This window comes from Chelonoidis abingdonii, chromosome 1 (assembly GCF_003597395.2).
Source record: "Chelonoidis abingdonii isolate Lonesome George chromosome 1, CheloAbing_2.0, whole genome shotgun sequence".
Classification (NCBI taxonomy): Eukaryota; Metazoa; Chordata; order Testudines; family Testudinidae; genus Chelonoidis; species Chelonoidis abingdonii.
In genome coordinates this window covers 170454085-170481933 of record NC_133769.1, presented here as the reverse complement: position 1 = coordinate 170481933, position 27849 = coordinate 170454085, and the positions used below count along the sequence as shown (strand labels likewise).

The 27849-nt window shown below is 45.6% G+C and overlaps 1 pseudogene; it reads right to left on the bottom strand.

The window, feature by feature from the left end:
* Nucleotides 1-471: 471 nt before the first annotated feature.
* LOC142046413 (uncharacterized) lies at nt 472-27849 on the bottom strand (annotated as a pseudogene).

Sequence of the window (27849 nt, the reverse complement as noted above, 5' to 3'; positions counted from 1 at the left end):
GAGACACTGGAACTAAATTAGAGCCGACAAGATGCCAGGAGGCAGCTCACCGAGAGATCAAGAAGCCAAAAAAGCAGATCACGAAAGAAAACAACAAGAACAACAGGCAGTTTACGAAAGAAAACAACAAGAAGAGAGGCGATCACAGAAGACAGTAGAACTACAAGAGAGGCTCCAGCAGGCTTGAATTAGAACGGGCTAGCAGCAGACCCCAACAAATCCTAACCCTCCGCCCGCCCGTTTGTTCCACCGCACAGGAAATTTCCCAGCTACAAGGCAGGTGAGGGACCCGGAACCTTCTTAGAAATTTCGAAGGGTCTGTATTGGGTACAACATCCTGAAAACCAGTACATGCTAGAGCTGAGGTCACACATCGTGGACCCTTGGCATGTGGCGGCTAAAATGCCAAAGGAACAAATGAATGATTATAAACTGTTTCAAACCAAACCAGATCGACTGGATAACCCCGGATCACACCCGTCGGCGATTCAGAACCAAAAGTGGAAACAGAGGGTCCTTTCCCGACCACGCTACTACGTAGGGCAGCTTGCGAGCCTGGATCAGAACCAGGTTCAAACCTTTGAAGAATTGCGCCACCTCATAATGCATGGGCAGTTCTTGGATGGTGTTCCTGAGGAAATACACGGTACATCCTAGATGGCAAACCACAACTCTCACCGAGGCGGGGAGATTGGAGCCAAATGGATGGCGCGTGCAGAGAGCAGAAATCTACTGTAAAGGGAGTGAAACCCCAGGAGCCACCCAGCAATAAACCCTACAACCGAGGCAACCAAAACCCCACCTACAAACCAAGAAAAGCCGCAGACACCTATCCTTCCACCTCACCAGTCTCAGTGACTTCCTTCAATCCAGTAACCGTTATCTGGAAAATGCTATCACTGTAATGAACGACATATCAAGGCAACTGCCCAAAGGCCAACTGCCCGAATAACCCCAGCCCGGTGCAAGTCATTGCACCCCAGCGGACCTAGACCCCAGGCCCAGATACCTCTCAAATCCCCTTGGAGCAAAGGGAAAACTGAGAGTGGGCGGGAAAAGTACCCGGAGGTGATGAGACGAGGGAACGCACATGTCAGCTATCCCAATCCTTCGTCGATCCCAAACTCATCAACCCAGGGGCCAAAGTGACCATTTACCCCTTCATTTCACAAGCTGTGGACTTGCCTACAGCTGAACTGCCTGTCCAGTACAAAGGCTGGTCAGGAATGTGGACTTTTGCAGTCTATGCAATTATCCCATCCCCATGCTACTGGGAGAGACTTGGCAATCAAGTTAAGCCAGTCCCAGAAGAAGGAATGGTTACACGCAGCCAACCAGACAAGCTTCCAGACCTCCTATTCCTGAGCCGTCCACAGAGAACCTGTCTGTGTTACCAGAGACCCAGACTGAGGTATGGACCCGGATCCCATGTCAACGGCTGAACCAGCCACAACACTCAGTCCAGACCCGGACTGGAACAGCAACCAGCACAAGCAAGCGCCACCACCTTCAAACCCAATGCCAGAGGACACGAGCTGAACTGGCAGAAGCAACAACCAACATACCAAGAGGCTCAGGCAGAGCCTGAAATACCACCAGGTGCACCAGCGACGGACTCAAACCCATCAATTTCATCACTTCCAGAGGACCAAGCCAATCCCCAGCCTGAGGAAGAACTGGAGTCCCCAGCTTCAAGGGAACAGTTCCGGACTGAGCAGGAAGCAGATGATAACCTTCAGACAGCTTGGGGCGGCCACGGAGCACCACGCCTCTCAGCTCTCTGACCGATCCCCGGTTTGTTATAGACAAGGACTTTTATACAGGGAATTCTTTCTGGTGGACGCCAGAACAGGGCAACTGCACAAGCGGGGTGGTTCCACTAATACAGGGGAAGCTCTTGAGCTTAGCCATGATATCCCAGTGGTCATGCTGGGTGAAAGAACAAAGACAGGTTGGGGAAGTCTTTCTACTGGGGAGGGATGGGCAAGGAAGTTGCCGCCGTATGTCCAGTCTTGTGAGCTGTGCCAAAGATCGGAAAGCCTCAAGATCTGGCAAGGCCCCTCTCCAGCCCACCCCTAATTGGTCCCATTTCAGCGGTAGCTGTGGATATTCTGGGTCCTTTTCGGAGAAAGACACCAGGGAAGCAGTACGTACTGACTTTCGTGGACTTTGCGAGCCCGATGGCCAGAAGCAGTGGCTCTAGTAACACCAGAGCTAAAGCAGTGTGGGCCCAGGCCTTAACCGCATTTACCAGGGCGCGTTGGCCCTCCGAAATCCTACTATTCAGGATCTAATTTCCTGGCAGCACCATGGAGGACCTGTGGAAAATCATTGGGTGAATCACTTGGTTGCCACCCATACACCATCAAACCAATGGCTCGTAGAAAGTTTAATGGAACCTGGGGGCATGATCCGTAATTCGTAAATGAATACTCCATGACTGGGACCTTAGTATGCAGCAGTTGCTCTTGCTTACAGGGCTGTACCGCATCCCAGTTTAGGTTCTCACCCTTTGAACTTGTGTATGGCCATGAGGTTAAGGGGCCATTACAGTTGTGAAGCACCAATGGGAGGGATTTACACCTTCGCCAGGGACTAACATTCTGATATTTGTGAGCACTTTACAAAACACCCTCGCCATCTCTAGCCCTCGCTAGAGAAACCTACGGATATCAGGGAGAGCAAAGGCCTGTCGATAAACATACCAGAGACCGTTCCTTCAGACAAGGAGACCGGGTTATGGTCTTAAAGCGCAACAGGTCCATAAGATGGAAACATCCTGGGAGGGGCCATTCACAGTCCAAGAGCGCCTGGAGCTGTTAACTATTCTCATAGCTTTCCCGATTCCTCACTAAACCCCAAGTGTGTACCATGTTAATTCTCTCAACCCTTTATTCCAGACTTACAGGTTTGTCAGTTTACAGTCCAGGGCAAGAGGACGCAGAGTGCCTGAGGGCGTCTACTATGACGGCAGATAAGGACGGCGGGTGGAAGAGGTAACCCTCAACCACCCTGGAACGTCTGCAGCGCAACAATCCAGGAGCTGTGCACCAACTTCGCACCATTGTTCTCAGCCACTCCAGGACTGACTGAACGGGCATACCACTCCATCGACACAGGTATGCTCACCCAATTAGAACACCACCCTACCGGGTGTCCCTCACGCACAGGCTGCTATACAGCGGGAAATCCAGAATATGCTACAGATGGGTATAATCCGCTCATCTACCAGTGCATGGGCATCTCCAGTAGTTCTGGTACCCAAACCAGATGGGAATACGCTTTGTGTGGGACTACCGTAAGCTAAATGCAGTGACTCGTCCAGACAACTATCCAATGCCACGCACCGATGAGCTAGGAAAAGTTGTTGCCCAGTATCTCTACCATAGACTTAACCGGGTACTGGCAAGTACACTAGATGAACCTGCCAAGGAAGGTCAGCATTCGTCACCCCTGCGGGGTTATGAGATTTAATGTACTTCTTTCGGCTGCGCAATGCACCCGCCACTTTCAGAGACTGGTAGATGGTCTACTAGCAGGACTGGGAGAAATGCAGTTGCCTACCTCGATGATGTGGCCATTTTTCTGACCTGGCCCGCACACTGAACACCTGGAAAGGTCTTTGACCGTATCAGGCAGGCAGGACTAACTGTTAGGCCAAAAAGTGTCAATAGCCAAAACAGAGTGACTTACCTGGGACATTCAGGTGGGTCGAGGAACCATAAACCCCCACAGGCCAAGTGGAGGCTATCCAAAAGTGGCCTGTCCAAAGTCAAAAAACAGGTCCAATCTTTTAGGCTTGGCCGGGTATTACAGGCGATTTGTACCACATACAGCCAAATCGCGCACCACTGACCGACCTGACCAAAAAGCCCAGCCAACTACAGTTAAATGGACTGATGATGTCAGGAAGCCTTTACCCAACTGAAGGCGACGCTCAGTCTGACCCTGTGCTAAGGGCCCCAGACTTTGACAAACCATTCCTAGTAACCACCGATGCATCTGAGCTGTATAGGAGCAGTTCTTATGCAGGAAGGACCGGATCAGAACTCCATCCTGTCGTGTTCCTCAGCAAGAAACTATCTGAGAGGGAAAGTCACTGGTCAGTGAAAAGGAATGCTATGCCATTGTGTACGCCCTGGAAAAGCTACGCCATACATTTGGGACGGCGGTTCCAGCTACAAACTGACCATGCTGCGCTAAAGTGGCTTCATACAGCCAAAGCAACAACAAGAAACTACTTCGGTGGAGTCTAGCTCTCCAAGATTTTGATTTCGGAATCCGACACATTTCAGAGCTTCTAAAAAGTAGCTGATGCACTCTCCCGTGAGAGTTTCCAGAATACACTGGTTAAACTTTCCTGACATGTTGAAGTCTTGTACTTTGCCTGCTTTATTTCTATGTGCATGTGTTGTATTCCTCTGTTTAGTTTAAAGTTTTAGTAAAATCACCTCCAGTGAAAGGTTTCTACTGTCGGTGATTTGGGGGCGTCATATAATGAAAGGTATAAGGTGTTTTACTACCTGAAAGGTAACCGAACACCTGACCAGAGGACCAATCAGAGAACTGGATTGTTTAAAGTCAGGGCGGGATTGTATACTCCTCTTTGTTGTTTTCTTAGCTATGGAAACAAGTCTTCTTCTAATTCTCTCCTAATACTTCTTCTAAACTCTGTAATGTACCAGGAACCGCAAGATATTCAGCTATGATGGTCTTTGGGTGTATTTACCTGTATGTTAATTTGTGTGTGCTGTTTAATTGGCTATCTTTTAAATCAGACTGTTTCTTTATATTTTCTTATAAGCAAGAGCCTGTATTGAGTTTCTTAATGCAAGATGTTGTTTTATATTTTCTTTCTTTTTTCTATAAAGTTTCTTGTTAAACCTTGTGAAATTCTTTTCCTAGGAGGCAAAGGGAAAAAGCCAGGCTGTGGGCTATTTTCCTATTTGGTCCAGGAGAAGAGCAGACTACGGGAAAGAGCGAAGAATTCTCTCTGTCCTCTGGTGGTTACAGTTTTCCCTCATTCTGGAGCAAGGGGGTGGCAGAGCCAGCTGTGGTATTTTGCATCTCCATTGTCCTGAGGGAAGCAGAAAGCTGGTTCTTGGTCACACAGGTTAGCCGCGAGCAAGCCTGATAAGGAGGGGGAAGGGTTTTTCCCTGCTTTAGCATCCAAGGGATTGGGAATCTGGTGTCCCACCAAAGGGTTGGTACACCAGAGGAGGAAAGGGGGATCAGGCCCATAGTTCTCTCGCTATCTGGTGGCAGCGAGAATATCCAAGCTGTAGTGAGCTTGGGGAGTTTCAGGTAAGCCCCAAACTTTGCGCAAATCCAGGTTTGGGACAGGACCAGACTGGTGGACACTAAAGTCCAGGTCTGGGACTGGACGCTAGATTACCACATGGTGTGCAGCGGATTGGAAGTATATAATCCATACAGCAAGCTACATTAATTTTTTTCCCTGCTAGGCATTAGCAGGCAGAAGGAATTGGGTTTAAGGGAGACAGAAAAAAAAATTTTTTTTTTTCTTTCCCCTGCTGTTTCAGCAGTGCGCATTTTAGTAGGCTCATTAGAGAGAGCCATAAGAGTCATTGGTTGGAACAATAGCCTTCTCTTTCAGAGGGCTTGCTAGCATCACACCGTCCCAGGGAGGAAGAGTTGTTTTACAGACAGCAAATTTTTTTTTCTCCTTGTGCTGCTTTGGATCTTACTTTTAAGAAGACAGGGGTTTTACAGGGCTAGAGAGCTTGAAATTTTTTTTCTTGCTATGCAGCTTGCAATATTTTTTTTTTCAGTCATTAAAGAGGCCCATTACAGATCTTTTGTTAAACAATTGAAACTTAAGTACCGCCAGCAAACTCACACAGGTAATCAGTAGCTTTGTTTGGTTCAATTGCCATCCAAACAGAGCTAGGCAAATCTCAGCAGGCAGAAGCCAGCAATTCTGACACAGACGCCGAGGGCACTCTCACACAAGAAAAAACCATGAGTTCAAAGATGAAGAAAAGGAAAGAGCCGGCTAAGCCAAGACAACGAAAATAAACTAGGAGACGCTGGAACTAATTAGGCCGACAAGATGCCAGGAGGCAGCTCACCGAGATCAAGAAGCCAAAAAGGCAGATGCACAGAAAACAACAAGACAAGGCAGTTTACGAAAGAAAACAAAAGAGAAGAGGCGATTACAGAAGACAGGTAGAACTACAAGAGAGCTCACAGCCGCTTGAATTAGAACGGGCTAGCAGCGACCCAACAAATCCTAACCCTCCGCCCGCCGTTGTGTTCCACGCACAGGAAATTTCCCGCTACAAGGCAGGTGAGGACCGGAGCCCTTCTTAGAAAATTTCGAAGGGTCTGTATTGGGTACATACACCTGAACCAGTACATGCTAGAGCTGAGGTCACACATCGTGGACCTTGGCAGTGTTGGCGGCTAAATGCCAAGGACACAATGAATGATTATAAACTGTTTCAAACCCAAGCAGATCCAGATGTGGATAACCCCGGATCACACCGTCGGCGATTCAGAACCAAAAGTGGAAACAGAGGGGTCCTTTCCCGACCAGCCTACTACGTAGGGAGCATGCGCACGCTGGATATCGAACCAGGTTCAAACCTTGAAGATTGCGCCACTCATAATGCATGGAGCAGTTCTTGGATGTGTTCTGAGGGAATAACACGGTACATCCTAGATGGCAAACCACAACTCTCACCGAGGCGGGGAGATTGGAGCCAAATGGATGGCGTGCAGAGAGCAAGAAATCTACTGTAAAGGGGAGTGAAACCCCAGGAGCCACCCAGCAATAACCCTACAACGAGCGCGCAAACCAAACCCACCTACAACACGAGAAAGCGCAGACACCCTATCTTCACCTCACCAGTCTCAGTGACTTCCTTCAATCCAGTAACCGTTATCTGGAAAATGCTATCACTGTTATGAAACGGGACATATCAAGGCAACTGCCCAAGGCCACTGGCCGAATACCCCACCCCACCCCGCCGGTGCAAGTCCTTGCACCCCAGGACCTAGACCCCACCCAGATACCTCTCAAATCCCCTGGAGCAAAGGGAAAAGTGAGAGTGGGCGGGAAGAAGGTTACCGCGTGAGAGACCGGAGCACAAGTGTCAGCTATCCACCATCCTTCGTCGATCCAAACTCATCAACCCAGGGGCCAAAGTGACCATTACCCTTCATTTCACAAGCTGTGGACTTGCCTACAGCTGAACTGCCTGTCCAGTACAACAGGCTGGTCAGGAATGTGGACTTTTGCAGTCTATGCAATTATCCCATCCCCATGCGTACTGGGAGAGACTTGGCCAATCAAGTTAACAGTCCCAGAGAGAAGGATGGTTACACGCAGCCAACCAGACAAGCTTCCAGACCCCTATTCCTGAGCCGTCCACAGAGAACCTGGTCTGTGTTACCAGAGACCCAGACTGAGGTATGGACCCGGATCCCATGTCAACGGCTGAACCAGCCACAACACTCCCAGTCCAGACCCGGACTGGAACAGCACCAGCACAGCAAGCGCAACCACTTCAAACCCAATGCCAGAGGGACCAACGAGCCTGAACTGGCAGAAGCAACCCAACCATACCAAAGAGCTCAGGCAGAGCCTGAATACCCCAGGCTGCCAGCGACGGATCAAACCCATCATTTCCACTTCCAGAGGACCAGCCAGTCCCAGCACTGAGGAAGAACTGGAGTCCCACTTAAGGGAACAGTTCCGGACTGAGCAGGAAGCAGATTAACCTTCCGACAGCTTGGCGGCGCACGGAGCAACCCACGCTCTTCAGCTCTCTGACGATCCCGGTTTGTTATAACAAGGACTTTTACAGGGAATTCTTTCTGGTGGACGCCAGGACAAAGGCAACTGCACAAGCGGTGGTGGTTCCACTATACAGGGAATCTTGAGCTTTAGCCCATGATAATCCCAGTGGTCATGCTGGGTGAAACCAAAGACAGGTTGGGGAGTCTTTCTACTGGAGGAGGGATGGAAGCGGAAGTTTGCCGGTATGTCCAGTCTTGTGAGCTGTGCCAAAGAGTCGGAAAGCCTCAAGATCTGGCCAGGCCCTCTCACGCACTCCATAATTGGTCCATTTCAGCAGTAGCTGTGGATATTCTGGGTCCTTTTCGAGAAGACACCCAGGGAAGCAGTACGTACTGACTTTCGTGGACTTTGCGAGCCCGATGGCCGAAAAGTGGCTCTAGTAACACCAGAGCTAAGCAGTGTGCCAGGCTAACGAATTTTCACCAGGGTCGGTTTGGCCCTCCCGAATCCTACTGATTCAGGATCTAATTTCCTGGAGCCCATGAGGACCTGTGGAAAATCATGGGGTGAATCACTTGGTTGCACCCATACCACCATCAACCAATGGCTCGTAGAAAGGTTTAATGGAACCTTGGGGCATGATCCGTAAATTCGTAATGAATCTCAATGACTGGGACCTAGTATTGCAGCAGTTGCTCTTGCTTACAGGGCTGTACGCATCCCAGTTTGGGTTCTCACCTTTGAACTTGTGTATTGCCTGAGTTAAGGGGCCATATTACAGTTGTAGCACCAATGGGAGGATTTCTTCGCCAGGGACTAACATTCTGATTTTGTGACAACTTACAAAACTCCTGCCATTCTCTAGCCTCTAGAGAAAACCTACAGGTATATCAGGGAGACAAAAAGGCCTGGTCGATAAACATACCAGCGAGACCGTTTCCTTAGACAGGAGCCGGGTTATGTTAAAGGCACGACAGGTCCAATAGATGGAACATCTGGGGAGGCGACCATTCACAGTCAAGAGCGCCTGGAGTGTTAACTATCTCATAGTTTCTCCATTCCTCACTAAACCCACAGTTGTTCCATTGTTATTCTCTTCACGCCCTTTTTTTCTCAGACTTACAGGTTGTCAGTTTACAGTCCGGGAGCAAAGGACGCAGAGTGGCCTGGGGCGTTTTCCTACCATGCGCAGAGTGGCTGCGGCGTGTAGAGTGAACCCTCTAACCACTTGAACGTTTGAGCCGCAACAAATCCAGGAGCTGTGACAACTTCGCACCAGTTCTTTCAGCCACTCCAGACTGACTGAACGGCATACCATCCCATCGACACAGTATGCTTATCCCATTAGACACCACCCTACGTTGTTCCGTCTCACGCACAGGTCTACCGGGAATCCAGAATATGCTAAGATGGGTTAATTCCGCTCATCTACCCGTGATGGGCATCTCCATAGTTTCTGGTACCAACGAATGGTGGAATACGCTTTTGTGTGGTATATACCGTAAGCTAAAATGCAGTGATTCGTCCAACACTTCTAATTGCGCAGCGAGAGTATTGGAATGTAGTGGTACGTGTGCCATTATCTCTACCATAGAGCTTAACAAAGGTACTGGCCATACCTTCCAGTAGATGAACTGCAAGAGAATGTCATAGCATTCGTCCCGCCGTGCAGGGGTTATGATTTATGTACATTTCTTTCGGCTGCGTCAATGCACCGCACCTTTCAGAGACGTGATATATGGTCTTATTAGCAGACTGGTGAGAATATTGTCAGTTGTCATCTACCTCGACTGATTGCGATGTGCCATTTTTTTTCTACTCCGCGTGGCCCTGCTCAGTCACCTAGACACCTGAATAAAGGTCTTTGGACCGCTGTATCGCAGTGCGAGGCTACTGTTAAGGCCAAAGTGTCATAGAGGCCCAAGGTTTCATGAGTTGACTTACCTGGACATAGTGGGTGGAGGAACCATAAAACTCCCCTACAGGCAATGTGATGGCTCACCAATAAGTGGCTGTCCTCCAATAGTCAATAAAACAGTCCTTCTTTTTTATGCTGGTCGTTGGTATACATAGCGCCGAGTTCTTGTATCCCACAGCTCGCTCAATCCGTCTAACCTTGCTCGCGTGAGTCCATACAAGCCCAGTCTCATACTACGTATAATTGATCTGATGAATGTTTTCTAGAAGTCTTCATTACTCCATCTTCGTGTAATGCGTCGATCATACTTGTCTCTTACGTTTCTGACAACTTGTTGTGCTAGGAGGCTCCAGACTTTTTTGATCCACCATTTCTTTACGTATTACTCTACTTGCTATTTACGTACTGCGCGTGTATGGAGCATTATTTATTGCAGAGACCGTTCAGAACTTTCTCCTTGGTTGTGTTTCTTTTTCTTCCTAGCAAGATATAGCTTATTCTCCATACGGGGATCATTGCGTCAGTGCATATTAGAGATCATGCTTAATTTTCACAATTTGTTGGACTGCTCTGTGAATAGCTATGCCATATATTTCTCAGGGCCGCTTATTTGGTTCCGCTTCCAAATGGACCCATTGCTGCGCTAGTGTGCATAGAGCAAAAAGGTCAATCAGACTATCTTCTGGTGGTGAGTCTTAGCTCTCTAACGATTTTGTATTTTAAGGGGGGATCAGGCCCCATAGATTAATTCCTGATCTGGTGGCAGCGAGAATATCCAAGCTGGTAGTGAGCTTGGGGGAGTTTCAGGTAAGCCCCCAAACTTTGGACGCAAAAGTCCAGGTTTGGGACAGGACCAGACTGGTGGACACTAAAGATTACCACAGCTGTCAACTGATTTCCACCAGGGTAGGACAGATCAGACTCAGGCCCTTAATATGGAATTCTGCAAAGTTACAACAACATTGAAAATTATACAAGAAACAGTGGATGAACTGTTGGAAAAGAGAGCTAGGTGCTGAGCACTTACCAGTCCCACTGATTTCAGTGGGAGTTGCAGGAGTCCATAATTTGGACAAGAATCAGTTTTCTAGATGCTAAGATGGTTCTCTTCGGTACCCTTCTTGAAGACGCTTCTAACTTCTTCTCACAACAAGAATTTTTTTCCTATTATTGTTTCTTGTGCAATTTATGCATCAGACAGAAATCAGAAAAGGTCCTGGTGCTATATGAAGGCATTTCAAAAATTTTAACGTGCCACCAACAAAGATCTAGAAAGTTCTAGAAATAAAGTTTGGTTTGGATTTTTTTAAAGTTAAATCTTTGGCTAGACATAAGTGGGAATAACTAGGCAATTATTTTAATTGTACTTCCACTGTCGAGTTACATATATACTGAAAAAGCAGCAAAGAGTCCTGTGGCACCTTATAGACTAACAGACATATTGGAGCATGACCTTTCGTGGGTGAATACCCACTTCGTCGGATGCATGTTGACTAACGTCTGTTAGTCTATAAGGTGCTACAGGACTCTTTGCTGCTGTTACAGATCCAAACTAACACAGTTACCCCTCTGATACTTGACATATACTGAAATGTTTTCAGGATAGGCAGATCCCATACGTGCACAGTGCCCCATTGTCTTCATAGGGCCACATATGCAAAGATACTTGGAGGATCAGTCCTAAGGTCTCTATCTTGCAAAGACTTACACAGGTAAACAACTTTACATACAGTGAGCAATCCTATTGAAATGCATTGGACTACTCACACTATGAAAAGCTAAGCATGTCCATAAGTCTTTGCAGGATTGGGAGGGTCCAAGATTGTAAAAATTGAAGTCCTATTAGATGTAGCAGAAATTTCTGTAATACTCCTTGAATATTCATTTTAGTAAGGAAATGTTTTAAGAAAAGCAGAATTTTGCTCACAAATGTGTCCGCATACCATGTTTTCTGGTTGTTGTAGCAGACTTTGTTCTTCAACAGAAACTATATTGATCTGATGCTAGGAAAGTGAGCCTTGAGTTCAATAGAACAGTTTAGACGATATCATTCTGAAGTTCGTAAAGTTCTACAATATAATAGTTGATGATTTTTCGTATTAAAAGTCTCTTTCAACTTCCAGTGGTTACTGAATCTTAAAGGGATTCCTCCTGGCAATAATTTTTCAGAGAGGTTTCTGGAGGAAAGACTGACCACATTGCAAATTATAATTTAATTGAACAGACATTGTCTTTTAAAGTAAGTGTGTGTGTCTGTGTGTACATGCAGTTGCACACGCACTTCACCTTTAGTGATTCATTTTTATAGATCATACTATGAAACAGTTAATATGTGATTAAAAAAGAGTATTAAATACAATATATTTTAAAGACTAAATAAACTGATAAAATTAAAACTGACATAATTTGATGAATATTATTTAAAATATAAGGAGCTGAATAAAAATAATAAATTATTTGAAATGATAATTATCACTTGGTAAACATAACAGTTCTTAATCATCTTATTAATCAAATAAGATTTATATTTTGACTAATGTTGATCTGATTTTTCTGCCTTCAATACCCACATCATCATCTCAATCAATAATAATCCTATTGCAAGTCAGATCTATATAAGTATCAATGGGAAATCTGTTTCTATTCATGTCATCTGCAAGCCTTTCATACACTCAGTTCAGTGAGAAGAGTCAGCTGTATTTTTCGGAGGGTTGCTTAAAATCACCTGAGATGCCAGTAGATAAGCAGAGTAGCCAAGAAGCAATTTATTTATGACAAAAATAATGTGTGAAAAGGGGTGGCTGTTTTTAGCCGAAGCCAGTGCGAGATCCTGATTCTATTGAATCCAAGGTACACTTTGTCATTGACTTCAGTAAAGGTAGGATCTCACCCCAGATATTTTGTCTTAAGTCTAAAACAGCCTAGGAGTGAACTCTTGCCGTCATAGAAGTCAGTAGGAGTTTTGCCACTGACTTCAGTGGCACGAGGATTTTGTCGCTAGGATGCATAGATTCCAACGCCAAAAGGAACCAGTGCATAGGTGCTAGAACGAGGAGTGCTGCCCCACTGCCTGGCTTGAAGTGGTTTCCATTATATACAGGATTTACAGTTTGGTTCAATAGCTGTCAGCACCCCCACTAGAAAAATTGTTCTAGCACCCCTGAACCAGCGTGCTGATCTAGTCTGACATTCTGTATGATACAAGCCATAGAATTTACCCAAAATAATTCCTAGAGCATAACTGTTAGAAAAAACATCCAATCTTGATATAAAAATTGTCAGTGATGGGAGAATCCACCATGACCCTTGGTAAATTATTCCAGTGGTTAATTTGTCTCACTGTTAAGAATGTACACCTTATTCCCATCTGAATTTGTCTAGCTTCAACTTCCAGCCATTGGATTGTGTTACACATTTCTCTGCTAGTTTGAAGAGCACATTATTACACATTTCTTCCCCATGTAGAGATTTATAGACTATAGTCAAGTCACTTCTCAATGTAATCTAAATATACTGAGTTCCTTGAGTTCACCATTACAAGACATGTTTTCTAATCCTTTAATCATTCTCATGGCTCTTCTTTGAACCCTCTCAAGTATATCAATGATCCTTCTTGAATTGTGGGCACCAGAACTGGACACAGTAAGCCAATAGTGGTTGCACCAGTGCAAAGTACAGAGGTAAAATAATCTCTCTTCTCCTCCAGATTCCCCTGTTTGTGCATCCCAGGATCGCATTAGCTCTTTGGGCCACACTATCACACTGGGAGTTCATGTTCATTTGATTATCCACCAGAGCCATCAAATCTTTTTCAAAGTCACTGCTTCCCAGGATGGCCTACATTCTTTGTTCCTAGATGTATACAATTTACATTTAGCCATATTAGAATGCAAATTGTTTTCTTGTGCCCAGTCTACCATGTGATCCAGATTGCTCTAAATCAGTGGCCAATCCTCTTTATTATTCACTATCTCTCTAATTTTTGTGTCATCTGCAAACTTTATTAGTGATGATTTAATGTTTTCGTCCATTGATAAAAGTTTTAAATAGTGTATGGCCAAGAACCAATCCCTGCAGAACCCCACTGGAAAAACCCACTTGAGGACCACTCTCTGTTTACAGTTACATTTTGAGACCAATCAGTTAACCACTTTTTAATTCACTTAACGTGTGCCATGTTAATTTTATATTATTCCAGTTTTTTAATCAAGATCTTGTGTGGTATTAACTCAAACGCCTTATGGAAGTCTAAGTATATTAAGTCAACACTATTAACTTTGATCATCAAACTTCATAATCTCACAATAAAAGGTATCCAATTAGTTTGACAGGCTCTATTTTCCATAAACCTCAGTTGATTTGCATTAATTACATTATCCTCCTTAAATTCTTTATTATTTGAGTCCTATATCAACTGCTCCATTATTTTGCCTGGGATCCATGTAAGGCTGATAGCTTTATAAGAGCCTGGGTCATTCCATTTACCTTTTTTAAAAAATGGCACATTAGCTTTCTTCCAGTCTTCTGGAACTTCCCCAGTGTTCCAAGACTTACTGAAAATCAACATTAATGGTCCAGCTTGCCCCTAACTCAGCTCTTTTAAAACTCCTCAGTGCGCATTATCTGTACCTGCTGATTTTAAAATGGCTAACTTTAGTAGCTTCTGATTAACACCCTCCAGATATACTAGTGGAACGGAAAAAGTGTTATCACCATATGATGTGACTACATTATCATTTTTTTCTCCAAATACAGGACAAATATTTATTGAACACTTCTGCATTATAATAAATAATTCTATAATTTCTGCCTAGTCACGGACCAATACCATTGTCACGGATTCTTGTTGTTCCTAATATATTTAAAAAACTCCTTTGTATTGTATAGTAGCCAAAGATTTTTCCTTGTGTCTCTTTGCTTCCTTTATCAATTTTCTACAATTTCTAATATTCACTACTGTCAGCGACCCCTTTCTCCATTTGTAACACACACACACACACACACCAGCTTCCTTCATTTTCCCTCTAAACCAGGTCCGTTTTTTAACCAGTACAACCTTCTTCCTCAATTTTGGTTTCTAGTAAGGTGTTCTTAAAGATTCCCAATTATCATTCACATTTTTCTGATTAAATTATTCCACTCTGTTGACTTTGCTCATTATTGTTTTCAGCTTTACGAAACTGGCCCTATTAAAGTGAATATAGTATATATTAGTGCTGTCAATTAATCACAGTTAACTCACACGATTAATTCAAAAAAATTAACCACAATTTAAAAAATTAATCATGATTAATCACACTGTTAAGCAAAAGAATACCAATTAAAATTTATTAAATATTTTTGGATGTTTTTCCAAATTTTCAAATATATCGATTTCAATTACAACACAGAATACAAAATGTACAATGCTCACTTTATATTATTTTTATTACAAATATTTGCATGGTAAAAATGATAAAAGAAATAGTATTTTTCAATTCACTTCAGACAAGTACTGGAGTGCAGTCTCTTTGTCATGAAAGTGCAAGCTACAAATACAGGGTTTTTTGTTACATAACTGCACTCAAAAACAAACCAATGTAAAACTTCAGAGCCTACAAGTCCACTGAGTCCTACTTCCTGTTCAGCCAATCACTATGAGAAAGAAATTTGCTTACATTTACAGGAGATAATGTTGCTCACTTCTTAATTACATCCCCTGAAAGTGAGAACAGGCATTTGCATGGCACAGTTGTAGGTGGCTATAGTAGGGTGGTCCCCCTGCTCCTGCCCTTCATGGCTTGGAACAGCCCTGAGAGAGGGCTGTGGCTGGGGCAAGAAGCCTGGGCTGATTGGGGAAAGCAGGCTCAGCTGTGGCCAGGTCCCAATCAGGCCCAGCTGGCCCCTATAAGAGGCTGTGAGCCAGAAGCCCAAACAGTCTCTCTCTGTTTGTATAGGGAGATGGGCCTGGCTGCAGGGAGCTAGAGACAGGGTGCCTGAGTGGAGCAGGGCTGGGGAAAGGCAGAGGAGCTGGGGAGCTCCAGCCTGGAAAGCCCCAGGCTGCGGCCTAGCACAAGGCCAACAGGTACTGGGGGTTGCAGAGGGCAACCCAGGGGTAAGCCAAGGCAGCAGGTCCAAACCCACCAATGCCTATGATGAGTAGGCTGATACTGCTGTCTGCCTCAGGGCATGGGGCTAGGTGATGACTGGCAGTAGCCATACACTGAGGTGAGATGGAGATAGAGGGTGGGGTTTCCCAGGGAGGGGAGACCCTGGGAGAAAGGGGTTACCGCCAGGGGGCAGCACTCCAGCTAACAGGGCACCAGGGTCCTGAGAGGGACATGGGGCCAGAGGACAGGTGGATCACTGGCCTGCAGAGGGCACTCCGGAGCTGGAATCGAGCTAATTCCCAGAAGTCACCAGCAGGAGGCACCACAGGGGTGAGTCCGCCCCTCTACAGTGGCATCTCAAGATATTTACATGCCAGATGCGCTAAAGATTCATATGCCTCTTCATATTTCAGCCACCATTCCAGGGGACATGCTTCCATGCTGATGACACTCGTTAAAAAAAATGTGTTAATTAAATTTGTGACTGAACTCCCTGGGGAAGAATTTTATGTCTCCTGCTCTGTTTTATCTGCATTCTGACATATATTTCATGTTATAGCAGTGTCAGATGATGACCCAACACATGTTGTTCATTTTAAGAACCCTTTCACTGCAAGTTTGTTAAAAATGCAAAGAAGATACCAAAGACATTTTTAAGATGGCTAGAGCACTTGACCCAAGATTTAAGAATCTGAAGTGTCTTCCAAAATCTGAGAGGGACGAGGTGGGGAGCATGCTTTCAGAAATCTTAAAAGAACAAGATTCTGATGCAGAAACTACAGAATCCAAACCACCAAAAAAGAAAATGAACCTTCTGCTGCTGGCATCTGACTCAGATGATGAAAATGAACATGTGTTGGTCCGCACTGCTTTGCAGAACCCATCATCAGCATGAATGCATGTCCTCTGGAATGGTGGTTGAAGCATCAAGGGACATGTGAATTTTTAGTGCATCTAACATGTAAATATCTTGTGACACCAGCTACAACAGTGCCATGGAAATGCATGTTCTCACGTTCAGGTGACATTGTGAACAAGAAGCAGGCAGCATTATCTTCTGCAAATGTAAGCAAACTTGTTTATCTGAGTGACTGGCTGAATAAGAAGTAGGACTGAGTGGACTTGTAGGCTCTAAAGTTTTACATTGTTTTAGTTTTGAACTCCAGTTTTTGTGTACATAATTACAAGTACTTGTATTAGGTGAATTGAAAAATAATATTTCTTTTGTTTTTTTACAGAGCAAATACATGTAATAAAAAATATAAAATGAGCACTGTACACTTTGTATTCTGTGTTGTAATTGAAATCAATATATCTGAAAATTTACAAAACATCTAAAAATATTTAACTAAATGATATTCTATTATTGTTTAACAGTGAGATTAATCATGATTAATTTTTTAATTGCTTGAAAGTGTGTGTGTGTGTGTATCATAGAGATCGAGAACAGCTGTCAAGTGATTAAAAAAAGTAATTACGATTAATCACACTGTTAAAAAAGTTAATCAAATTAAATTTTTCTCAACATCTTGATTTTGTGCTGAGTGCTCATATCATCCCTCTTTTTACCCTCCCTTTTTGCTATTAGTTTAACAACCTCCTGACTACTCTAGCCAGCATGTCCCCAAGGAGATGGATCCCCCTTCTACTGAAGTGGAGACCATCAAACTATACAGCCTCCTTTTCTGAGATGGACCAATGTTCCACAAAACCAAAATCCTCTGTCTTCCACTACTTATCTAGCCTGTAGTTCACTTCCAGAATCTTCTGCCTTCCTTCACTCGTGGAACTGGAAGATCTCAGAGAAGATCACTAGGATGTTCTTCTTCAGCATACTTCCGAGTTCCCTGAAGTCATCTGTTATCTGTGAGATATCCTGTGACACAGTGTCAGTGGTGCCAATACGAACCATAATAAATGAATCCTTGCCTGTTGACTTCGGAAGCTTATCCCATCTTAGAATGACATTGTGTCTCTTGGTGCTGGGATGGCAGCATAGGCGCCAACTCTATGGGTGCTCCGGGGCTGGAACACCCATGGGGAAAAATTGTTGGGTGCTCTGGACCCACCAGCAGTGTCCTGCCCCGCCCTCCACCCCAGCTCACCTCCGCCTCCGCTATGCCTCCTCCCCTGAGCGTGCCGCTTCTCCCCTAGCTCCAGCGCTTGCTGCCACGAAACAGCTGTTTCACGGCGGCAAGCGCTGGGAGGGAGGGAGGAGGAGGGGAAACGCGGCACACTTGGGGAAGAGGCAGGTCCAGGGTGGGGATTTGGGGAAGGGATCCAATAGGGGCAGGGAGGGGGCAGAGTTGGGGCAGGGACTTTGGGGAAGGGGTTGGAGTGGGGGTGGGGAAGGGGCAGGGAAAGGTCAGGGTGGGGCCTGGGGTTGGTGGGGGCACGAGCACCCACCGGTGCCGGGGAAAGTTGGTGCCTGTGGATGGCAGCATGCTGTCCTGTTCTCCACCAGTCCATTGCAGAATGTTATTTGGCTTCTCCTTAGTACCAAATCTCCAACAAGATCATCTGTCTTCCTTGGATGGCTGGAGAGCCCTTTTTGGGCAAGCCTGATTTTCTTAAAGGTGGGGCTGAGCTGCCCTCCACATGTGTGTTCAAAACATCTCTCCATTGCCTTGGAGCTGCTGGATCTTTAGAGGTAGTTTGCATACTGAGGACTTGGTACGGATTTGAAACTTCCAGAATGCCTCCTGTTTCTCTTCTCTCTGGTGGCCACAGCCTGTCGATCTTCATCCAGCCATGTAGAATGCAACTGTGACCTCCTGCCTCTAGTGGTATGAGCCACCAGTCCTCCTCTTTGACTTTCTCTCTTTCTCTGATTCCTTGGTGGCCAGTTCCCTTCTTCCTTGAACCTGAAGTACTGGGGTTTCATGAACCTGTCTGTGTAGGAGCTCCTCAGCTTCTCAATAGCATCTCAATTTGCTGCTCCAATCCAAGAATCTTTTCCTCCAGTACAGCCACCAGTTTGCACATCATGCACAAGAAATGCCTTCTTTTTCCTGCCTGACGCCAGACCATGGCATGTCCTTTGCAGGTTTCTATTTCGTCGCTAGCCATCTTGATGTAAAATAGTGCTGAATCTAGAAGTAAGCCTCTCACATTCTCTTTCTCAACTCCCTTCAAAATTCCCCTGAGAGCCATGAACAGAGACAGCTAACAAGTTTGCCAAGCATGACTTTGCCTAGTATGACTTTTCATACCACATCTTCCCTCCTTAGCTCATCTCTGTGACACTGGGGATTGAACTGGGGAAGCCTCTATACCTTGTAAAGAGCCAGATTGGGCACGGATGGGGACATGTAACACACGCAGATCCTCTACACAAGGTGAATTTTATTTGGAACCTATACAATGGGTGCACATATACTAATAATATCAACCTGTTAAAGCAACATTACAGTAACTGCACAAGCCAATACCAGAGTGATTTAAAGGCAGAGCCAGATCTGGGCTTAAACGAGTAATCTAGTAACCAAACTAAAAAACAAGTGCAGGGGGAGAGAAAAAACCTTTATCCAGTTCTTTATAATTTTCCTTGCACTTTAGAGCCTAAGATAAAGAATTTCACCTTACAGATGAAAAATCCTTTGAGGAGAATGGTGATAGAATTTAGAGAGCTCAGAAGCACTGACCTAGATAAGAGCTACTCCTTTCCTAAATTGAACTTTTGAGGTTTCATTTTGATTTAGGATTATTTTCCTTTCCCATTCTAATTAATGCTGATGAAAGCACTGAATAGCCAAACAGGGTGGTTGCAGCCCTTTCTTTATTCCAGTGGTTTCTACCACATTATGGTCCTTAGGTCTTGTCTACACTACCGTGGTAAATTGACCTAAGTTATGCTACTCCAGCTATATGAACAATGTAACTGGAGTCAACGTAGCTTAGGTCGACTTACCACAGTCAGCAGCGACTCCAGGCACCAGCGCTCCAAGCACATGTCTGGGGCGGCAAGCTGCAGAAGGCACCCTGCCGGTCTCTGCAAGGGTAAAAGTCAGGCAGCCTTCGGCTGCGCATCTGCGGGAGGTCTGCCGGTCCTGCAGATTCGGCAGCGGGTATGCCGAAGCCATCGGACTGGCGGATCTCCCACAGGCAAGCCATCAAATCCACAGGACCAGGGACCTCCCGCAGGCAAGCTGCTGAATCCACGAGACCGGGGACCTCCCGCAGGCAAGCCGCTGAATCTGTGAGACCGGAGACCTCCCGCAGGCAAGCCGCTGAATCCGCGAGACCGGGGACCTCCCACAGGCAAGCTGCCGAATCCATGGGACCAGGGACCTCCCGCAGGCAAGCCACTGAATCCGCGGGACCAGGGACCTCCCACAGGCAAGCCGCCTAATCCGCGGAACCAGGGACCTCCCGCAGGCAAGCCGCTGAATCCGCGGGACCAGGGGCCTCCCGCAGGTGTGCCGCCAAAGGCTGCCTGCCTGCCGTGCTTGGGGTGGCAAAAAAGCTAGAGCCGCCCAGACCATGGTGTTTACACCACGCTGCATCAATGGGAGACACTCTCCCACTGACTTAGCTTACTCTTCTCGTTCTAGTGGAGTACCAGAGTCGACCGGAGAGCCCTCTGCTATCAGTTTAGTGGGTCTTCACCACACTTGCTAAAATCGACCCCCGCTGCATCAATCACAGCAACGTCAATCACCAGTAAGTGCAGAAATAGCCTTAGACAACCAGTGGCCTTTGGAGCACTTTAGGAAGTTAAAAGTATATTGACACTATGCTAACATGACTATTCTAGGTCAGCAATTGCTGAAGTTGCCATAAGGATGTTATCTGATTGCAAATGAGAGGAAAGGTCCATGAGGCATTATGAGCCAGATTCTATGCTGCACAGCCTAAGCTGGAGGAATGAAGGGCCAAATGTGGCTATATTCCAGTTTTGTAACTTCCTAATTCTGGGCTGCTTCTGGGACGAGTGCAGCCTCTGCCATAAGCTAAAGCAGCCTTATGGGTGCCAATGAGCTGCTCTGCCTATATCAGACCTAGGCACCAAATCACTTTTGAAAATGGGACTTAGATGCCTTTGAAATTTTTAGCCCAAATTCCTTAGGATCAGTATTTAGGAACAACTGATCTTGAAAATTAGAACATTGCCAGTAATGTATTTTTAATAAAGATGGCAGGGAAAACTGCAGAAGTTACATACCAGTGAGCCCTGCCGACGTACTGGAGAACCTGTTGGAGTCTAAAATGATCTGATATTTGGAAATGAATCACTTTTCCACAGTCTATTATTATGCGTTAAACACTATGAACTAGAAGCAAACAACAGTAGTCGGTGGTTGATAAGTGGGTTGCCCCAAGGACATTGGTTCTAGTGTTATTTAAGTACTTATTAATGACTTGGTGGAGGAAGTGGTCAGTGAGATTGTGAAGTTTGCTAATTTTTATTTCTTTAGATTTGAACAAAACATACCTATTCTAGGCTGTAGGCACTGCCGAAGTATCATGACATGAAAACACAAACCAAATGAAGCCATATCTTGACAATACCTCACAGCACCCAGAAGTTCCAGCCCTCATTGCACCCATTTCTCCCCAAAACCTCAAATAAAGGGCAGGGGAAGCTTATAGGATATCCTGAAGGTCAACAGATTTAGGCTTCTTCACAAGAAGCTGTGGGGAATTAATGACAATGTTTTGTTATTCCATGGGCCAAATTTCAGTCTCATTTACTCATTCAGTGGGGCTTCATGGGTGAAAATGAGGATTGAATTTAGCCCTAGATTAATTTTTTTTAATTAACCAAAACAGACCTGATTCTTCTCTTAACTGTAACTGTATGTAACTGTAGTGGTTACAACGGGTCCAGACCCTCAGCTGGTAAGTCTGTGTAGCTCCATTGGCTTCCATGGAATGGTGGTGATTTATACCAGGTCACAGAGGGCTGAAACCTAGCATTTGCCACACCAAAAACACAAGCCTTTGCTACTTGCGCTGAAAAAGCCACTATGTTACCACTCAGTGAGTCACAAGCTTTATGGTTTCTAGGTCCAGCAACTTGAGAGAGACATGATCCCATGCATCCAAGCTCGTGGACTGTATTAACAATTTAAAAGAGCTTTTCAAAGTCCAACTTAAGAAAAATATATCTGTGTTTGAAAAGATCCGTAATAAGCAAATGAAGATGGCAAGAGGTCTGAGTGGGATTTTTGTGAGGAGAGAGATAAAAATCCCCTAAAACAAACTAGAGCTATTTAGCATGCAAAGAAGATTTAGAAGAGACATGATGTCCTGATAAATCGGTCACAGAATAAATCCCGCATCTGTCAGGAATGGACTAGGTGCCTGAATATGTCCCTTCTATCTCTTGCATTCTCTGATTCTGTAACAAAAATGTATCAATCTTTCCTATTTACATTATCCCAGAAAGAGAATTCTTACTTCTTTTCCTGGAAACTAATGGCAGATAAACTTAAATAAAATGTTATAATTGTTTTAACTGCATGTAATTAGCCTGTAGAAGTCACTGCTACAGAAGATAGTAGTGCTCAAATACTATAGGTCAGATTCTCCTCTGACAAAACTAATGTTAATCAGGAGTAACTCCACTAAAGCCCAAACTGGAGTTAATCAGCTTTCCCAGTGGTGTAACTCCCTTGCCTCCCTAGAGTTACTATTTCTGATTTACACTGGAGTAACGGAGATGAATCAAGTCTGTAACTGTATTTAAAAAGAGACTCAATACATTTTGGGTGAGATTTTCAAAAGCATTCAGAATTGGCTTAGCTTTTCTCCTGCTGAAGTCAATGAGAGTTTTATCTTTGCCTTCAGTGAGAGCTCAACTAGGCAGACATTGAAAGCTTTTGAAAATCCCACCTACCACTGACTAATATTTGTAGTTGTGCATGTCAAGAAGGTTTGATCCTCTCTTATACTTCAGGGTATCAGATGATCACTGAAGATGTCAAATGAATTGTCCTTACCATGAACAGCACTGCTTTTAGCCAGGTGCATTATGGGAATCTTTCACTTTCCTCTGATGCATCAGGAACAGCCCTCTGCTGGAAGCAGGGTATTACATATGGACCACTGGTCTGAGATGGTAAGGTAAATTTTAAGTTCCTTTCATGATTCAAGATGTGGCTTAAAGGGTGTTCTTCCAATAGCTAAAGAATGTAGCTCTATCATGATGTTTGAGGGGCTTCATTATGTGTGTGAAGTATTCTTCTAAATAATTCATACATGCTCATCCAGTAATTTCTACAGTTCTGCTAGAGATTCACCAGAGTGGTTCACATGTGGATCCAAGCTTCCTCAAATCTGGGTGGCCGTGGGTGGGTGGTTTGGATTCCATCTCTATTTTTTGCCTTTAACTAAAATATGCATAGGGTATGTCAACACTATGAAATTAGGTCAAATTTATAGAAGTCAATTTTTTAGAAATTGATTTTATACAATCAAAGTGTGTATCCCCACTTAAGACCATTAAGACCATTAACTCGACAGAGTGCGTCCACAGTACCTTGGCTAGCATCAACTTCCGGAGTGTTGCACTGTGGGTAGCTATCTCACAGTTCCTGCAGTCTCCGCCGCCCATTGGAATTCTGGGTTGAAATTCCAATGCCTGATGGGTCAAAAACATTGTCGTGGGTGGTTCTGGGTACATGTCATCAGGCCCATGAAAGCAATGGCAGACAATCATTTCTAGCTTTTTTTCCTGGGTTGCCTGAGCAGATGCCATACCACAGCAAGCATGGAGCCCACTCAGCTCACCCCTCGTCATATGTCTCCTGGGTGCTGGCAGACGTGGGACTGCATTGCTACACAGCAGCAGCTCATTGCCTTTTGGCAGCAGACGGTGCATTACGATTGGTAGCCATCATCATCGTCTCCTGGGTGCTCTTTTAGCTGACCTCGGTGAGGTCTGTCATGGGCACCTGGACATAAATTGGAGTGATTCCAGATCACTCTCTTTTTAAGTTTTGTCTCATGGAGATTCAGTCTTGCCTGCAGTCATACTGCATCATCCTCTGGCGAGCAGCCAGGAGATGACGATGGCTAGCAATCCTTCTGCACCATCCTCTGGTGAGCAGCCAGGAGACAATGATGGCCAGCAGTCGTACTGCATTGTCTTCTGGTGAGCAGCCAGGAGACAATGACGGCTAGCAGTCGTACTGCACCATCTGCTGCCAGTCTAAGATATATGAGAGAGATGGAGTGGATCAAAACAAGAAAGAAACCAGATTTGGTTTGTACTCATTTGCTCTCCCTCCCTTCCTCTCTGAATAGTTGAGGGAGGTTTGAGCATTGGCCTGCTAAATTCAGGGTTTTGAGTTCAGTCCTTGAGGGGGCCATTCTCTGTGACAGGTGTGTGTGTTTCTCCTTGATGCAAACCCACCCCCTTTGTTGATTTTAATTCCCTGTAAGCCATGTCGTCAGTTGCCCCCCTCCCCCCCGTCAGAGCAATGGCAGACGATCGTTTCACGCCTTTTTTCAGCACAGACACCATAGCACTAAGAACATGGAGCCTGCTCAGATCACCGTGGCAGTTATGTGCACTGTAAACACCAGGCGCATTAACCTGCAGAATATGTAGAACTAGAACCTGCAAAAGCAAAACCAGGCGAGGAGGCGATGGCAGCGTGGTGACAAGAGTGATGAGGACATGAACACAGACTTCTCTCTAAGTATGGCCCATGGCAATGCGGACATCATGGTGTTAATGGGGCAGGTTCATGCCATGGAACACCGATTCGGGGCCCGGGAAACAAGCACAGACTGGTGGGACTGCATAGTGTTGCATGTCTGGGATGATTCTTAGTGGCTGTGAAACTTCTGCATGTGTAAGGGCACTTTCATGGAACTTTGTAACTTGCTTTCCCCTGCCCTCAAGCGCAAGAATACCAAGATCAGAGCAGCCCTCACAGTTCAGTGGCGATAACCCTGTGGAAGCTTGCAACACATATATATATGGAGATATACCTATCTCATAGAACTGGAAGGGACCCCGAAAGGTCATCGAGTCCAGCCCCTTGCCTTCACTTGCAGGACCAAGTACTGTCACTAGCAGACAGCTACCAGTCAGTCAGGCATCAATTTGGAGTGGGCAAATCTACTGTGGGGGCTGCTGTGATCCAAGTAGCCAAAGCAATCAAAGAGTTGCTGATATCAAGGGTAGTGACTCTGGGAAATGTGTAGGTCATAGTGGATGGCTTTGCTACAAGGGGATTCCCTAACTGTGGTGGGGCGATAGACGGAACCCATATCCCTATCTTGACACCGGAGCACCAAGGCAGCAAGTACATAAACTGAAAAGGGTACTTTTCAATGGTGCTGAAAGGACTGGTGGATCACAAGGGACATTTCACCAATATCAATGTGGGATGGATGGGAAAGGTACATGACACTTGCATCTTCAGGAATCCTGGTCTGTTGCAAAAGCTGCAGCAAGGGAATTTCTTCCCAGACCAGAAAACAACCGTTGGGAATGTTGAAATGCCTACAGTTATCTTTGGGGATCCAGCCTACCCCTTAATGCCATGGCTCATGAAGCTGTACCCAGGCAGCCTGGACAGTAGTCAGGAGCTGTTCAACTATAGGCTAAACAAGTGCAGAATGGTCGTAGAATGTGCATTTAAAAGCACACTAGTGAAGTTTACTGACTCAGATAGACCTCAGGGAAACCAATATTCCCATTGTTATTACTGCTTGCTGTGCGCTCCACAATATCTGTGAAAGTAAGGGGGAGACGTTTATGGTAGGGTGGGAGGTTGAGGCAAATCGCCTGGCTGCTGATTACATACACCAGGGCGGTTAGCAGAGTACAGGAGGACGCGATGCGCATCAGAGAAGCTTTGAAAACCAGTTTTATGACTGGCCAGGCTATGGTGTGAAAGTTCTGTTTGTTTCTTCTTGATGATTCCCTCCCCCCCTTGGTTCACTTTACTTCCCTGTAAGCTAACCACCCTCCCCTCCCCACTTTGATCACCGCTTGCAGATGCAATAAAGTCATTGTTGCTTCACATTCATGCATTCTTTATTAATTCATCACACAAATAGGGGGATAACTGCCAAGGTATCCCGGGAGGGGTGGGGCAGGAGGGAAGCAACAGGTGGGGTGGGGGAGGGGGGAAGGACAAGGCCACACTGCACTGTAAAAACATTGAATGCCAGCTTTCTGTTGCTTGGGCAGTCCTCTGTGGTGGTGTGGTTGGGTGCCCAGAGCCCGCCAACTGTGTTCTTGGGCGTCTCGGTGAGGAAGCTATGGAACTTGGGGAGGAGGGCGGTTGGTTACACAAGGTCTATAGCGGCAGACTGTGCTCATGCTACCTTTCCTGAACCTCACCCATATGCTGGAGCATATCAGTTTGTTCTTCCAGTAGCCCCACCATTGCCTCTTGCCTTCTCTCAGCAAGTTGATGCCACCTATCACCTTCAGCCCGCCACCTGTCCTCGCATTCATATGGCGCTTTCCTGGACTCTGACACTTCTGCCTCCACGCATTCTGCTGGACTTTTTCAGTGTGGGAGGACTGCATGAGCTCAGAGAACATTTCATCACGAGTGTGTTTTTTTCACCTTCTAATCTTCGCTAGCCTCTGGGAAGGAGAAGAGAGTGTGAAGCATTGAAACATTTGCAGCTGGTGGAGGAAAAAAAAGGGAGAGTGGTAGTTAAAAAGACATTTTAGAGAACAATGGGTATACTCTTTCATGGTAAACCTTGCTGTTAACATTACATTGCACATGTGCTTTTGGTACAAGGTCGCATTTTGCCTCTTATTGAGGGTATGCCAGTTTCGTGTGAGAGATCACTCACACAGGGCAGGGCAACAGAATTCGGCTTGCAGACAGCCATGGTAAGATACAGTCTTTTGGCTTCTTTAACCATCATAACATGTGGGAATGGTTTCAAACAGCAGCGCCCTCGTTTCCCATACCAAGCAGCCGTTAGTTTGGCCATTTAAGATGGGTTGTCAAATTAAAAGGCGGGGCTGTGGTTTTCGGGTTAATGTGCAGCACAAACCCAACTAACCCCCCCCCACAGCAATTCTCTGGGATGATCACTTCACCCCTTCCCGCACCGCGTGGCTAACAGCGGGTAAACGTTTCTGTTCAGCCACAGGTAAACAGCCCAGCAGGAACGGGCACCTATGAATGTCCCCTTAATAAAATCAACCTATTTCAACCAGGTGACCATGAATGATATCACTCTCCTAAGGATAACACAGAGAGATAAAGAACGGATGTTGTTTGAATGCCAGCAAACACTGGGACCATATGCTGTGTTATGCAATGATTCCAGACTACATGTTACTGGCCTGGCATGGTAAAGTGTCCTACCATGGGGGACGGAATAATGCTGCCCTCCCCAGAAACCTTTTGCAAAGGCTTTGGGAGTACATCTAGGAGAGCTTTATGGAGATATCCCTGGAGGATTTCCACTCCATCCCCAAACACGTTAACAGACTTTTCCAGTAGCTGTACTGGCCGCGAATGCCAGGGCAAATTAATCATTAAACACGCTTGCTTTTAAACCATGTCTAATATTTACAAAGGTACAATCACCTGGTGGGTCCGGGAGGCAGCCTTGGGTGAGTTCGGGGGGTACTGGCTCCAGATCCAGGGTGAGAAACAATTCCTGGCTGTCAGGGAAAACAGTTTCTCTGCTTGCTTGCTGTGAGCTATCTTCCTTGTCCCCAAAACCTGCATTCGTGTTGTATGCTACTCCGCTGAGGGAGTCAAAGCACGGTGTTGGGGTAGTGATGGCTGCACCTCCTAGAATGGCATGCAGCTCATCATAGAAGCAGCATGTCTGGGGCTCTGACTCGGAGCGGTCGTTTGCCTCTCTGTTTTTTTGGTAGACTTGCCTCAGCAACTTAAGTTTCACGTGGCATTGCTGCGGGTCCCTGTTATACCCTCGCCTTCATGCCCTGCGAAATTTTTTCAAATGTTTGGGAATTTCATCTTTTGGAATGGAGTTCTGACAGCATGGATTCATCTCCCCATAGAGCAATCAGATCTCATACCTCCTGTTTGGTCCATGCTGGAGCTCTTTTGCAATTCTGGGACTCCATCATTGTCACTTCTGCTGATGAGATCTGCACTCACCTGCAGAAT